We start from the raw sequence: 17,175 nt of genomic DNA, 5'->3' as shown, positions 1-17,175 counted from the left end.
CATAGTATCAAGATGCTGCAAAATTCTTTATAGCTGATGAAGAACAAAGCAGATGCTGGAAAGATGAAATAAAAACAGAAGAAAACCAGAAAGAACTGACTGACCAAGGGTTTTGGACCTGAAACATTAACTTTTCCTCATTCCACAGGCATTGTTTGATTGGCTGAGTGTTTCCAGCACATTTCATTTTTATTTTTGAAATGTATACTCTATTTTATTGTGGAAAATATAGCAGCCAAGTTGTAAACAGTGTGGTTCACAAGCGCTAAAATATAATCATTTTATAGTGATGTTGATTGATGGACAAGCTCTAGTTAAGGCACAGGGGAAACTTTATTGCTCTTCAAATAGTGTTACAGGATCCTTTGCATTTATTCAATAACTCAGATGGAGCTCAGTTTAAAATCTGATTTGAAATACTGTAGCACACATCCAACACTGTAGGGTGCCCACAGTTAACATGAATTGTGACCTTAACTTACTTTTAAATTCACCTACTTTTCTGGATGTTGATACATTTCAATGGGATATTTGCCAGTCTTCCATCAAGGGGGCAGTGGCAGATGCTTGAGCTGGTGACAGCACTGGAACACCTATTGGAACAGGAGTTCTCTGAGGTTTTGATACCGCAGTCAAAGTATTTCAATCAACTCACAAAGCCGAGGAATCCAAATACTGCTGAATGCAAGCATTCTTCCAAAACACTGTAGTATATTCAGTGACATTACAAAAAAGAATATGAACATGTATCTATAATGAGCTTTGGAATCTCATATCACCTTACAGTGGTTAGGAGACCAGATGATATGAAATGCAAAGTAAAGTGCAATTTTTACAACATTCTAAGCAAATCTACAGAGATGAATTTACGCAGTCTTTTGAATAATAATACTATATTGAAAAATTTGTTTGCTATCCACCCAAAGGATTTTTTAAAATTCATTAATGTTACAAGATGTTCTACAGACATATGCCGGAAATAATCCATTGCTATATAATATGCTGATGAGAAGACTGAATGCAATCTTTTTGATTGTTCAATTATTATCAGCAATCTAATGAAAGAAACAAAACATCTGGAGTATATAGATTCCAAAAGCAGAATCAGAATCAGGTTTAATATGCCATGTATGTCACAAAATTTGTTGTCATGAAATATATCTATATTAAATAGTTAAATAAGTAGGGTAGAAATAAAAAATAAAATTGAAATTAAATAAGAACATCATTCACTAAAAAAAATTACACTGACTAAATGGTTGAGATTTTGCAGTTCAGTGCATAGCTCCTTGAGAATGCCCTATTCCCAAACTTGCTGTCCACTCTTTTTCTCCGATTGTGTTTGTATGTTGGTTGTTGACGAGTCCTAAGATAGAAATAATGGCACTTCCCCAGTTTTTACTCTGAGGAACCTATGTGCCAGATCTGTGCCACGTTAGATGCAATGCAACTGTGAGGAGCAGCAGATTTTAAAGCGGCCAGCGAGTGAGTGGGCCAGTAAAGGAGTGGAGATTTGAGGCTTTGACTCGAGAGATTCTGGCAGTTTTGGCAGTTGGACTGTGCAATCAAGTCATTCAAGATTTGAATAGCTCAACAGAAAGCCGTTGATTAGACAATCAAGCTCTGAATAGCTCAGACTCAGCAGAAAGCAGCTGATTGGGCAATCGAGGTCAGGTGACCAAGCAGTTTGAAAAGCTCAAACAAATAAATAGAGGGTTACCTCAAGCGGAGCGGCCAGTGAAAGTAGTGGAGATTTGAGGCTTTGACGAGAACAGGCTGAGGACCAGCTTCACTCCAAGTGAGGTAAGGCCGGGTAAGTTCCTTTCAAAGGAGAAAGTTTCAAAAGTTGAGGCAAGTATTGGGTAGGTCATGGCAGCTGAGATCGGCCTCGTGGTTTGTTCATCCTGCAGCATGTGGGAAATCAGGGATACTTCCAGTGTCCCTGACGACTATGTGTGCAGCTTCTGGCAGACCGCATTGAGCGTCTGGAGCTGTGATTGGATTCATACTGGAGCATCCGCGATGCTGAGAAAGTCGTGAATAGCACATTCAGTGAGTTGGCCACACCGCAGGTAAAGGCTACACAGGCAGAAAGGGAAGGGGTGGCCACTAGACAGCGTAGCAGTAGGCAGGTAGTGCAGGAGTCCCCTGAGGTCATCTTCCTCCTAAACAGATATACTGTTTTGGATACTGTTGGGGGAGATGTCTCATCAGGGGAAGGCAGCAGCAGCCGAGTTCATTGCACCATGGGTGGCTCTGCAGCACAGGAGGGAAGGAAAAGGAGTGGGAGAGCTATAGTGATAGGGGATTTGATTGTAAGGGGAATAGATAGGCGTTTCTACGGCCGCAAACGAGACTCCAGGATGGTATGTTGCCTCCCTGGTGCAAGGGTCAAGGATGTCTCTGAGTGTCTGCAGGACATTTTGGAATGGGAGGGTGAACAGCCAGTGGTCGTGGTGCACATAGGTACCAACGATATAGGTAAAAAACGGGATGAGGTCCCACAAAGTGAATTTAGGGACTTAGGAGATAAAGTAAAAAGAAGGACCACAAAGATAATAATCTCTGGATTACTACCAGTGCCACGTGCTAGTCAGAGTAGAAATAGGAGGATATTTCAGTTGAATACGTGGCTTAAAAAATGGCGCAAGGGGGAGGGATTCAAATTTCTGGGGCATTGGAACCAGTTCTGGGGGAGGTGGGACTGGTATAAACAGGACAGTCTGCACCTGGGCTGGACTGGAACCAATGTCCTAGGGGGAGCGTTTGCTATTGCTGTTCAGGAGGCTTTAAACTAATGTGGCAGGGGGATGGGAACAAGTGCAGAGAGACAGAGGGGTGTAAAATGAGGGTAGAAGCAAAAAGTAGTAAGGTGAAAAGTAAAAGTGGCAGGCAGGCAAATCCAGGGCAAAAAGCAAAAAGAGCCACTTTTCAACAAAATTGTATAAGGGCTAAGAGTGTTGTAAAAACAAGCCTGAAGGCTTTGTGTGTCAATGCGAGGAGCATTCGTAACAAGGTGGATGAATTGAATGTGCAGATAGTTATTAATGAATATGATATAGTTGGGATCACAGAGACATGATTCCAGGGTGACCAAGGATGGGAGCTCAACATCCAGGGATATTCAATATTCAGGAGGGATAGACAGGAAAGAAAAGGAAGTGGGGTAGCATTGCTGGTTAGAGAGGAGATTAACGCAATAGAAAGGAAGGACATTAGCCTGGAGGATGTGGAATCAATATGGATAGAGCTGCATAACACTAAGGGGCAGAAAACGCTAGTGGGAGTTGTGTACAGACCACCTAACAGTAGTAGTGAGGTTGGGGATGGCATTAAACAGGAAATTAGAAATGCGTACAATAAAGGAACAGTAGTTATAATGGGTGACTTCAATCTACATATAGATTGGGTGAACCAAATTGGTAAGGGTGCTGAGGAAGAGGATTTCTTTGAATGTATGCGGGATGGTTTTCTGAACCAACATGTCGAGGAACCAACTAGAGAGCAGGCCATTCTAGATTGGGTATTGAGCAATGAGGAAGGGTTAGTTAGCAATCTTGTCGTGCGAGGCCCCTTGGGTAAGAGTGACCATAATATGGTGGAATTCTTCATTAAGATGGAGAGTGACATAGTTAATTCAGAAACAAAGGTTCTGATCTTAAAGAAGGGTAACTTTGAAGGTATGAGACATGAATTAGCTAACATAGACTGGCAAATGATACTTAAAGGGTTGACGGTGGATATGCAATGGCAAGCATTTAAAGATCGCATGGATGAACTCCAACAATTGTTCATCCCAGTCTGGCAAAAGAATAAACCAGGGAAGGTAGTGAACCCATGGCTGACAAGGGAAATTAGGGATAGTATCAAGTCCAAAGAAGAAACATATAAATTAGCAAAAAAAAAAGCAGCACACCTGAGGACTGGGAGAAATTCAGAGACCAGCAGAGGAGGACAAAGGGCTTAATTAGGAAAGGGGAAAAAGATTATGAGAGAAAGCTGGCAGTGAACATAAAAACTGACTGTAAAAGCTTTTATAGATACGTGAAAAGAAAAAGGTTGGTCAAGATTGGTCCTTTACAGTCAGAAACAGGTGAATTGATCATAGGGAACAAAGACATGGCAGACCAATTGAATAACTACTTTGGTTCTGTCTTCACTAAGGAGGACATAAATAATCTTCCGGAAATAGTAAGGGACCGAGGGTCTAGTGAGATGGAGGAACTGAGGGAAATACGTGTTAGTAGGGAAGTGGTGTTAGGTAGATTGAAGGCAGATAAATCCCCAGGGCCAGATGGTCTGCATCCCAGAGTGCTTAAGGAAGTAGCCCAAGAAATAGTGGATGCATTAGTGATAATTTTTCAAAACTCTTTAGATTCTGGATTAGTTCCTGAGGATTGGAGGGTGGCTAATGTAACCCCACTTTTTAAAAAAGGAGGGAGAGAGAAACCGAGGAATTATAGACCGGTTAGTCTGACATCAGTGGTGGGGAAAATGCTAGAGTCGGTTATCAAAGATATGATAACAGCACATTTGGAAAGAGGTGAAATCATCGGACAAAGTCAGCATGGACTTGTGAAAGGAAAAACATGTTGACGAATCTTATAGAATTTTTTGAAGGTGTAACTAGTAGGGTGGATAGGGGAGAGCCAGTGGATGTGGTATATTTAGATTTTCAAAAGGCTTTTGACAAGGTCCCACACAGGAGATTAGTGTGCAAACTTAAAGCACACGGTATTGGGGGTATGGTATTGATGTGGATAAAGAATTGGTTGGCAGACAGGAAGCAAAGAGTGGGAGTAAACGGGACCTTTTCAGAATGGCAGGCAATGACTAGTGGGGTACCGCAAGGCTCAGTGCTGGGACCCCAGTTGCTTACAATATATATTAATGATTCAGACGAGGGAATTAAATGCAGCATCTCCAAGTTTGCGGATGACACGAAGCTGGGCGGCAGTGTTAGCTGTAAGGAGGATGCTAAGAGGATGCAGGGTGACTTGGGTAGGTTAGGTGAGTGGGCAAATTCATGGCAGATGCAATTTAATGTGGATAAATGTGAGGTTATCCACTTTGGTTGCAAGAACAGGAAAACAGATTATTATCTGAATGGTGGCCGATTAGGAAAAGGGGAGATGCAACAAGACCTGGGTGTCATTGTACACCAGTCATTGAAGGTGGGCTTGCAGTACAGCAGGCGGTGAAAAAGGCAAATGGTATGTTGGCATTCATAGCAAAAGGATTTGAGTACAGGAGCAGGGAGGTTCTACTGCAGTTGTACAAGGCCTTGGTGAGACCGCACCTAGAATAGTGTGTGCAGTTTTGGTCCCCTAATCTGAGGAAAGACATTCTTGCCATAGAGGGAGTACAGAGAAGGTTCACCAGATCGATTCCTGGGATGGCAGGACTTTCATATGAAGAAAGACTGGATCGACTAGGCTTATACTCACTGGAATTTAGAAGATTGAGGGGGGATCTTATTGAAACGTATAAAATTCTAAAGGGATTGGACAGGCTAGATGCAGGAAGATTGTTTCCGATGTTATGGAAGTCCAGAACGAGGGGTCACAGTTTAAGGATAAAGGGGAAGCCTTTTAGGACCGAGATGAGGAAAAACTTCTTCACACAGAGAGTGGTGAATCTGTGGAATTCTCTGCCACAGGAAACAGTTGAGGCCGGTTCATTGGCTATATTTAAGAGGAAGTTAGATATGGCCCTTGTGGCTAAAGGGATCAGGGGGTATGGAGAGAAAGCAGGTATAGGGTTCTGAGTTGGATGATCAGCCATGATCATACTGAATGGCGGTGCAGGCTCGAAGGGCCGAAGGGCCTACTCCTGCACCTATTTTCTATGTTTAAGAAAATCACATTTTCTTGTTTTGGCTTTAGTTAATTGTTTTGTTCTTTTATTTTGTTTTTAATTGAATGATCATTTATAGTTAAATGTTTTGAAAGACGTTCAGAAGCATTCACAGTTTTTTGACAGATTTTACAGCCAGCTGAATTGGAAGTGTGACTTTAGATTCAGATTTATTTATCAAATATACATGGGAGCATACAGTGAAATTTGGCATTTCTGTTAACAACCAACACACCTAAGGATGTGTTGGGGCAGCCCACAAGTGTCAGCACACATTGCAGTGCAAACATTGCATGCCCACGACACTCAGCAGAACACAACATGCAACAAAATACTGTAAAAGCAGCAAAACATCCCTTTGTTCCACACATGGACAGTCATCCAACTTCAAGGCTGGCCTCCAGCTTCCTGGCCTCAGCCATCGGGATTCAATTTCCAAACTTCTGTTTGACCTTTGGGTCTTGATCTCCAGTATTGAACCCTGGATGAGCTGATGACAGGAGCCTAAACCCCACTATGCCAACTGACTGGCCCCATATCTTCTGTTTGCACAGACATCTGGTCCCAGGACTCATCGAGCTGCGAAAGCCGGATATTCATGGATGGCCTTCACCGCCAGTCCACCTCACTGAACATTGAACATGGAGCACAGAGCAGAGGCCTCACCTCTAACTCCTCCACATCCCTGCCCCTAAACCCTAATGTGACCCCTAACTGACCCCTGCCTCAAAACCCTAATCTTCCCCAGGCTGCGAGACTAATGAATACCAAGGTCTTGTCACTCGAACAGCGAGCTGTTTACTGTTCATCTGTGCTGCACAGTTTATGTGCATTTTGAATTGTATTTGTGGCAAAGTTTTGTTTTAAGTACTGTGTGTGAAATATGTCTTGTGGGTGCACTATAATCCAGTGGAACGTTGTTTCATTTGATTGCATGTATGTGCAGTCAGTTGACAATAAACTTGAACTTCTCTCTCTCTGTCCCCAAAACCATTCCTACGATCTTAAAACAACTACGTACTATGTCTGAATCACAGTGTTGACAGAGAGCACAGCTCGGTGCCCTTTTTAACCAGAAGATTTGGGAGAAGAACATACTCAAAATGGCGGAGGAACTTAGCAGGTCAAGCAGTATCTATGAAGGGAAATAAATAGTTAAATCTAAGACTCTACATCAGGACTGAGTCCCTCCAGCATTTTGTATGTATTTCCGGCATACGCCAGATCACTTGTTTCTGATTCGGAGAGTGCTTGTTTTGCTATCCCCTTACTCTGTCATGCCTCCTTGTCTGCACTTTTTCTGTAACACTTACACTAAATTCTGCATTCTGTTATTGCTTTTCCTTTATATTGCCTCACTATATAGTACTTCTGCACAGAGTGCTCAGTCTGGATAGCATTTAAAAGCTTTTCGCTCTAAAATAGTGCATGATCTGATCACCAGTTGCAATGTATTCAGCATTTATACTCACGAGGCCTTGCTGGCATACAGGGCCATGCCAATGAGGATCCTCCTAGTACCTGTCACCAGTGGATCTACAAACAGCAGCCACGTACCTCAACAGTGAGCCTGGGTGATTTTATAAACATGAACATCAAATAAATCTTTAAAAAGAAGCAAATGTAGGTATTAGTTTGTTCATTTTGCACCATTTTCAGCTTTAGAAGGTTGTTGATCAAAATTAATTTCTAAGGAATGACCACATTCTGGGCTGAATTTGATGTTGAACTATATATTGGGACCTTTAATAGCACTTGCAATAATCCATTCTGGGGCCGTCCCTGGGCCATCAGTCTCTGATGCTGTGCACCAAATTTCATAAGCCTTTGTGCACTAATGCAGATAACCAGTGCTGGCACCTGCTGTTGACATCTACCCACAATTCTGCATTCTCGTCCCCTTTGGTTTAAGGTTTCCTTTTGTTTCCAGCATACTTGCTTTTCTCCCACAGATCTCAAGATAAGTGATTTACTGTCTTCCAGTGAGTGATAATTGATTTTAGCATTTCCACTTTAGAGTTTTACAACATTTTAGCTCAAATTTAAGCGATGCAAAATAACCATGTCTTCACTATACACCTTTTTGACAATTATTTAATCATGCTGTTTCCATGCTGTGTAGCTAAAGCTAAAGCAGCTTACTCCTGCCAACAAGGACGCTTCACATTCAGTGTCTTGGCCATCACAGAGTTGCAAGACCATAAGACATAGGAGCAGAATTAGGCCATTCAGCCCATCGAGTCTGCTCTGCTATTTGATCATGGCTGATCCCGGATCCCACTCAACCCCATACACCTGCCTTCTCACCATTTCCTTTGATGCCCTGACCGGTTAGGAAATAATCAACTTACACCCTAAATATACCCACGGACTTGGCCTCCACCACAGTCTGTGACAGAGCATTCCACAGATTCACTGCTCTCTGACTAAAAAAAAAAAATCCTCCTTATTTCCATTCAAAAGGCCACCCCTCAATTTTGAGCCTGTGCCCTTTAGTTCTGGATACCCCCACCATAGGAAACATCCTCTCTACATCCATTGGATCTAGTCCTTCCGACGTTCAGTAGGTTTTAATGAGATCCCCCGCATTCCCCAGAGCTATTGACAATACTCCAACTGTGGCCTGACTAATATCTTACAAGGGCTCAGCATTAGCTCCTTGCTTTTATATTCTATTCCCCTTGAAATAAATGCCAACATTGCATTTGCCTTCTTTACCACAGACTCAACCTGTAAATTAACCTTCTGGGAGTCTGGCACGAGGACTCCTAAATCCCTCCGCACCTCTGATGTTTGAACCTTCTCACCATTTAGATAATAGTCCACACCAAAATGGTTCCTTTTACGAAAATGTAGTATCATATACTGTGTTTCCCAACACTCTATCCCATCTGCCACTTTTTTACCCACTCTTCCAATTTGTCTAAGTACTATGGCAATTGCATTGCTTCCTCAGCACTACCTACCCCTCCACCTACCTTCGGATCATCCGCAAATATTGCCACAAAGCCATCAATTTCATTATCTAAATCAATGTGAAAAGCAGCAGTCCCAATACTGACCCATGAGGAACATCACTAGTCACTGGCAACCAACCAGAAAAGGTCCCTTTTATTCCCACTCGCTGCCTCTTGCCTGTCAGCCATTCCACTATCCATGCCTGTATCTTTCTTGTAGCTACATAGGAATTTATCTTGTTAAGCAGCTTCATGTGTGACACCTTATCAAACGCCTTCTGAAAATCCAAGTAAATGACATCCACTGCCTTTCCTTTGTTTACTCTGCTTGTCACTTTCTCGAAGAACTGTAAAAAATTTGTCAGGCAAGATTTTCCATTACAGAAACCATATTGACTTTGACTTATTTTATCATCATTCTCCAAGTACCTCAAAACCTCATTCTTAATAATAGACTCCAACACTTTCCCAAACACTGAGGTTAGACTAACTGGCCTATAGTTTCCTTTCTTTTGCCTTCCTCCCTTCTTAAAAAGTGGAGTAACATTTGCAACCTTCCAGTCCTCCGGGACCATGTCAGAATCAAGTAATTCTTGAAAGATCCAATGCATCAGTTATCCCTTAAGCAATCTGCCTTAGGAATCTGGGATGTAATCCATCCGGTCCAGATGACTTATCCACCTTAAGACCTTTGAGTTTGCCTAGAACTTTTTGTTTTGTAACAGCAATGATGCTCACAGACCTCTGGCACACTGCTAGTGTGTTCCATAGTGAAGACAGATGCAAAGTACCCATTAAGTTCATCTGCCATTTCTTTGTTCCCTATTACTGCCTCATCAGCATCATTTTCCAGTGGTCCAATATCAACTCTCACCTCCCTTTTACTCTTTATGTAACTGAAAACCATTTGGTATTCTGGTATCCCTTTGGATGTAATCCAAAGTCACCTGTTACTCACATCATAGCTACTCGGTAGTCTGAGAGACACTCTTTAATGTCTTGTTGAGGTGTATTCAGAAGTCATGCACAGCTTATCACAGACAAATCCAACCTTTACACCATCCCTATGTCATACAATGTCATTCCTGACCAGTGTTATAAGAAGGTCCAAATCTCTCAGAGTTTAACAGTTTATTCAACTGCTCAGTACCTTCAGAAGTCTGAGGACTGCAGGTTGTGAGTTGCTTTTATGTACTCACAGACTGTCTCCCCTGCAGGCCTCAGTGTGGTTCATGTGTCACTTAGGTGCACAGGAGGAGATTCTGAAATGATTTACAAGCTCCACCCAAATGCACACGTTTCTGGTGAATGCAATTTGACAGGATATATTGGTGCAATTTATTACTTCTATTGGCATGCTGACAAACAGCAATTGTTTTTCATTTTCTCATGAGAACTTCTGAAACTTTTTTATGTTTCACTGAAAGTTACACAGGGAATTGAAATGATAACAGTTGTGTCTGTTTCTGAATTCTAAGCACATTAGGCCATTGATGAGATCAGCGAAGAGTGGAGCTGAGCGAGGAACCTTGCCCTTCAGCCAGATCAGCACAGGGAAGGGGTGGTGAGGCTGTGAAGTCGTTCTTGACTTCCTTGCTTTTTCCAATATTTTCATTAATTTACATATAAGCATACAGAGTACAAGAAAAATATATATATCAATATATTATACTAAATCACATATAAAGACTCCTTACCCTATATTCATACAGTTAGATTAATTCATAACATTGCAACATAGTAATTATATTGTGTTAAAAAAAATCTAACCCACTACCAAGACTGAAGCTGATTAGTAAAGAAAAAAAGGAAAAAAAATATTAGTCATTATCTGTGCTTTAACAGCAAATCAAAGGTTTTGAAAATAATTCAGAAAAGGTCCCAACAATGTTTAAAGTCCTGACCAGATTCGGAGATTGAACATTGAATCTTCTCTAAATTTAAACATGACATCACATCACGTAACCATTGGGTGTGAGTAGGAGGGGCCACATCTTTCTATTCAAGCAAAAGCTTCCTTCTGGCCATAAGAGAAATAAAAGCCAAAATGTGCAAGTCAGATGACTCCAAAATAATATCCTTTCCTCCAACAATACCAAATAAAGCAGTCAAAGGATTAGGCTTAAAGTTTACTTTGAAAAGTATCAAGAAAGTTTGAAATACTTCTTTCCAATATTTTCCAAGACTTGGGCAGATCTTTCTCTGAGCCAGAGAAAGATGAGGAAATGACAATCACCTTGATGGATCTCCATTTCAGAGTTCTCCATGTATTTCATTTCAAAAAGTCCCAGGCTCCGTCCTTCCTGACTAATGAAGATGTGCTGACTGAAGCCCATTATTGCAGTTGTTCTTGCCGAGTTACACTGGATTGGTCCTGTGCATTTTTCAGACATCCTCTTCAGCACAATGTGCATCTGAACAATCATATTCCACATGCCATTGAGGTTGTCCTACAATAGGGTGGAAATGTAAGAAGGTGATCCTTGTGAACAAGAACCCACCATGCTCTCAACATATCCTGGGCAGTGTGTCACTCTGGTGAAAGACAGATCAGTTAAACTTGCCACTCAGGTGAAGAGCACTTATGTACATGATGTATGGTGTGTTTTGAAAAGCAGAAGAACCTTTTGTCAGTGAAAGCCTTGGAATGTGAATGGCCAATCATCTGGCACCTCTGGCCAGCACACTTGTGACCAAAGGAAAGCCTGCAGTGTGATGGAAAACTGGCTCACTGTTGGAAACTGATCTCTAACATGCAAAGGCTGAAGATCCCAGAGGCCAGCCTGAAGATGGCTTCCGTTACCCTGAGAGCACAGGCTGTTTTCTGGGAGATGTCACACAGCAGTATCTATGGTCACCTTTATGGGATTATCAGGGATGTTCACTGATGGTGTCACATAAGTGCTCCAGTGGATCTTTACTGAAACAAACTCTCCTTATTCACAGCAACCCTATCATGATCTCCTGGGACAAACTTTGTGGTTGAAACTCTCGCAGAGTAAGCAATCAGCAGGAGGTGCTTTGGCAAATGCAGACAAGTTCACAAAAGGTTCCAACTTCTCCTCAACAGGATTCAAATGATATAAACTATTTGAGCAACACACAGAAATTCCAGAGGAATTGCGCAAGTTATTCAACATCTATGGACAGGAATAAACAGTCGAGGTATCTAGCCGACCCCCTTCATCACCCAGTCCTTTAAATTAGGTGGCATGGTGGTGTAGCGGTTCATACAATTGCTTTACAATGCCAGCTTTACAACCCCTCCACCATCAGGCTCTTGAACCAAAGGGGACAACTTCACTTGCCCCATCATTGACTTCCCCACAACCTATGCACTCACTTTCAAGTACTCCTCATCTCATGTTCTCAATATTTATCACTTATTTATGTATTATCATCATTACTATTATTATTATTTATTTTTGTACTTCCACAGTTTTTTTGTCTTTTGCACATTGGTTGTACACCCATTTGGTATGGCCTTTCATAGATTGTCTTCTGGCTGTTAGATTTATTGAGCATGCCCACAAGAAAATGAATCTCTTTTCATTGTATATGGTGACATATATGAACTTCAATAATAAATTTACTTTGAACTTTGATCATCAATCATGGTTCTATTCCTGCCACTGGGTAAAAGAAGCTTGTACTTTCTCCCTGTGACCACATGGGTTTCCTCCAGATGTATGGGTTAGTGAGTTGTGGGCATGTGCCACAGTAGCAGTGCAGTTAGCATGAAGCTATAACAGCTTAGGGTGTCAGAGTTCAGAGTTTAATTCCGCCGTCCTTTATAAGAAAATTTGTACGTTCTTCCCATGTACATGCAGGTTTCTCCAGGTTCTCCAGTTTCCTCCCACAGTCCAAAGATTAACCATCCATTGGTTAATTGGTCACAGTAATTAATTAGGCTAGGGTTAAATTAGTGAGTTGCCTGTTCTGTGCTGTATCTCAAAATAATATTAAAAAATAAATAAATTCTAACATTTTATTGCTTATATCCTAGAGTTGGGACTAGTTTTGCTACATGGTCACACCAGAAGCAAAGATGTTTATTTGCAGAAAATTTGCCTGCATTTTAAGAGAAGTGGCTGACTCTAGGAGCAGGAGTAATAAATTGTACCATGGTCAGTTTGTTTTACAGAAAACATTACATCACTTGGTTTTGCCCACTCTCTAATTTCACTGTAAGCCACATATCAATTGCTTGCAATGCATTCCTACTAATGAAATATTATTAGAATTATAGGTAATTATATGTTGTATATTGTATGTCATCAATATGTTGATATCTAGGACAGTTATTACACATAGAACTGCATTAGTGCTCTGACTTTCTAAGTACTGTGAAGATCAGTAGAATCCCAGGGCCATCTGCAGATGCAGAGTTCAGAAGATGATTCTGGCCCAATGAGGTTCCACAGCAGCTCAGTGAATTTCTCAGACAGACAGCACGTCAGCAGATCACCACCTGTTTGTGTCTGTTCAGCCGTCTCATTCCTGCAGAAGGACAGGTGTAAATGCTTGAGATTGAGACTGTAACTGGTTGTGAGCCTTTGAATATTATTGCTCATTGTCTAGCATATTTTCTTTCTGTATTACACTGTGGAAGTGCCAGCATCCAGATGATATTTACTTACTAGCAGGTGAAAGTAAAAGAAGACATGAGAAAGTTTGTAAAACAGCAGAGAAATATCCCAGCCACCCTTCATTTCCTGGTTAGATACCACCAAACAGAATAAATGGTGTTCAGATTATTTGCTCTTAGTGACTTCTTTGTACTTCCCAGCAAGGATTAGTTCATCATATTTTACCTATTGCAACAGATCACCAAAATACATTCACTTGGGCCATAATAATTTTCTGGCTAAATATAGTGATTGGTCTTTAATACAATAAAATGAACCACTACCACCCAGTATAGATAACTTATGACAGCACAGTATACTTTTATATGTTTAACTAAATGTCATATATATGCTTTATGTCAATTCGCCTTTTGAAGGTGTCCATGATGAAACTGGTTGAGTTGACAACTTTCTGCAGTTTTTTTCCAATCCTGTACAGTGTCCCCTCCAAACCAGACAGTGATGCAACCAGTTAGTATGTTCTCCGTGGTACATTTGTCGAGATTTGTAAATGTCTTTGTTGACTTACCAATTCTCTTCAAGCTCCTAATGAAATATCGCTGCTTGCATGCCTTCTTTGTAATTGCATCACTTTGTTGGGCCCAGGATAGATCCCCAGAGATGCTGACACCCACAAATTTGAATTTACTCATCTTTTCCATTTCTGATCCCTCAATGAGGACTGGTGTGTTCTCCCTCGACTTCCTCTTCCTAAAGTCCACAATTGATTCCTTAGTGTTACTGACATTGAGTGCAAGGTTGTTGTTGCAACAGCACTCAGCCAGCTGACCTTTCTCACTCCTGTATGCCTCCTTGTCACCATTTGAAATTCTACCAACAGTAGTTGTGTCATCAGCAAATTTATAGATGACGTTTGAGTTGTGCCCAGCCACACAGTCATGGGTATAAAGAGAGTAGAACAGTGGGCTAATCACTCTTTCTTAAGGTGTGCCAGTGTTAATTGTCAGAGTGATGGAAATGTTATTTCTGATCCATACTGACCGTGGTGTCCTGTTGAGGAAGTGGAAGATCCAGTTGCAGAGGGAGGTACAGAGGCCCAGGTTTTGGAACCGTTCATCAGAACTGAGAGTATTATTGTGTTTAACACTGTGTTCAATAAATAGCGTCCTGACATAGTTGCTGCTAACATCTGTTAATATCATTGTGCTAATATTATTTTACATGCTGTATGTGATTCCTGTACTGTCTTTAGCATCTTGGTCCCTGAGGAATGTTGTTTCATTTAGTTGTATACTTGTGTATGGTTGATTGACAATAAATTTGAACTTGAACTTGAAATTGATTAGCTATAAATAATTTATTGTGATAATAATTGATCCATCCTTAAGCAACAGAGTAAATTTTAGATTTATTATTCTACCTGAAGAATCCCATTTGCAATTTGAAACATATGAATAGGTTTATGATTAGAGACAACTCTTTGATTATTTTTCCTGACATTTAAATGATATAGTCAGGGAAAGTTAGGAAAAATTGGAGTACTGTGCTCATTCTGGTCCCCTCACTACAGGAAGGATGTGGAAAACATAGAAAGGGTGCAGAGGAAATTTACAAGGATGTTGCCTGGATTGGGGAGCAGGCCTTATGAGAATAGGTTGAGTGAACTCAGCCTTTTCTCCTTGAGTGACGGAGAATGAGAGGTGACCTGATAGAGGTGTATAAGATGATGAGAGGCATTAATCATGTGGATAGTCAGAGGCTTTTTCACAGGGCTGGAATGGTTAGGAAGAGAGGGCATAGTTTTAAGTTGCTTGGAAGTAGGTACAGAGGAAATACCAGAGTTAAGTATTTTTACACAGAGTGGTGAGTGCGTGGAATAGGCTGCCGGCAACAGTGGTGGAGATGGATACGATGGGGTCTTTTAAGAGACTCTTGGACAGGTACATATAGCTCAGAAAAATAAAAGGCTATGTTAACCCTAGGTAATTTCTAAGGTAAGGACATGTTCGGCACAGATTTGTGGCCTGTATTGTTTCTGGTTTTCTATCTTTCTATGTTTCTAATTATGTATTATATGTTACTGCATATGTCTACTTGGGCTTTCTGATTCTTGGGGAAAAAAATCCCCTTTATGGCAGAATACTTCATCATGTAACAACATAAATAGATAAACAAAAAAAAGCACAATGTGATTTAATGAACTACACAAAAGTATCGAATTTATATTTTGTGTCCAGCTAGACCTAAACAAGTAAAATTTAGTATTACAGAGAACATTTGAATTTGATTTAATGAATGACTGAAAACTTTGGCAATTCTATCATCACAGATCTATTTACATATTTAATTTAAAAGGTTGAAGGAAGTTTAAATCTTTCCTGGTGGTGATTATGCATACCTATGGCTATTAGGTGCTTTACAAGAAGAAGTGAATAATTAGCCCCTTCTTGCTGAATGCAAAGAAAAGAAAAATCAAGCAATCATTTAGCTCAACAATCAACCAAAAGTAAGTTTAATTGTGATGAGCCGTGAGATTCACAAACTGAAAAGGAAGCATCATTTTTCCTGTATGATTCCTGTATGAAGGAAAAAAAGGTGACATGATAAACGTCCAATTAAATTTCAATTCATTAGGTTGAATCCTGAATTTGAAAACAGTTACTAAAGCAGATGGTTTGATCTGATTTAATATCACAGTAAAATATTTGTTAAAGACACAATTTATTGTCTTAACGTAACATGACAGTCAGATCATCTGCAAAAGGACTGTCCTTATGGGTATTCCATATTACAATATTGACCTGTAGCATGTGTAACTTGGGCTTTAGTCACACTACTGTTGAAACATTTACAGGAGAAAATTGATTTTTTTTTTGTATACCTGAGGTTTCATTTTTGTAGTAGCATTTCACATTGACTCAGAGCTAATAATAAGACCATAAGACCATAATAATATAAGATATAGGCATGAAAATTAGGCCAATCGAGTCTGTTCCCCCATTTCATCATGGCTGATCCAATTTTCCTCTCAGTCCCAGTCTCCTGCCTTCTCCCCATACCCCTTCAATCCCTGACTGATCAAGAGTCTATCAACCTCTTCTTTAAATATACATAAAGACTTGCCCTTCACAGCTACCTGTGGCAAATAATTCCACAGATTCACCACTCTCTAGCTAAAGAAATTCCTCCATTCTAATAGGATGCCCCTCCATTCTGAAGCCATGTCCTTTGGTCTTAGACTCTCCCCCCATAGGAAACATCCTCTCCGCATCCACTTTATCAAGACCTTTCACCATTTGACAGGTTTCAATGGTGTCACCACTCATTCTTCTGAATTCTAGTGAATACAGGCCCAGAGCCATCAGACACTCTTCATAAGACAAGCCATTCAACCCTGGAATCATTTTCGTGAACCTCCTTTGAACCTTCTCTAGTGTCAGCATATCATTTCTAAGATAAGAGGCACAAGCCTGATCACAATATTCCAAGTGAGGCTTTATAAAGTTTCAAAATTATATCCTTGCTTTTATATTCTAGTCCTTCTGAAATGAATGTTAACATTGCATTTGCCTTCCTCACCACAGACTTAACCTGCAAATTAACCTTTAGGGAATCCTGCTCAAGGTCTCTGAGGTCCCTTAGCATCTCAGTTTTTTGTATTTTTGCTCCATTTAAAAAATAGTCAACCCCTTCATTTCTTCTACCATATTGCATGACAAAACACTTCTCAACACTGTATTCCATCTACCATTTCTTTGCCCTAATCTGTCTAA

The 17,175-nt window shown here is 40.6% G+C and overlaps 1 protein-coding gene across 7 annotated transcripts in view; it reads left to right on the top strand.

Annotated features, from left to right (window-relative positions):
- The window catches only part of dlgap1a (discs, large (Drosophila) homolog-associated protein 1a), an 811,451-nt gene that overhangs the window by 392,691 nt on the left and 401,585 nt on the right, over positions 1 to 17,175 (top strand). The gene's annotated exons all lie outside the window — the stretch shown is intronic.

Source organism: Hemitrygon akajei, chromosome 1 (genome assembly GCF_048418815.1).
Source record: "Hemitrygon akajei chromosome 1, sHemAka1.3, whole genome shotgun sequence".
In the NCBI taxonomy this organism is placed as follows: Eukaryota; Metazoa; Chordata; class Chondrichthyes; order Myliobatiformes; family Dasyatidae; genus Hemitrygon; species Hemitrygon akajei.
Note: the sequence above shows the minus strand (reverse complement) of the source record. Positions and strands in the feature narration are given on the sequence as shown.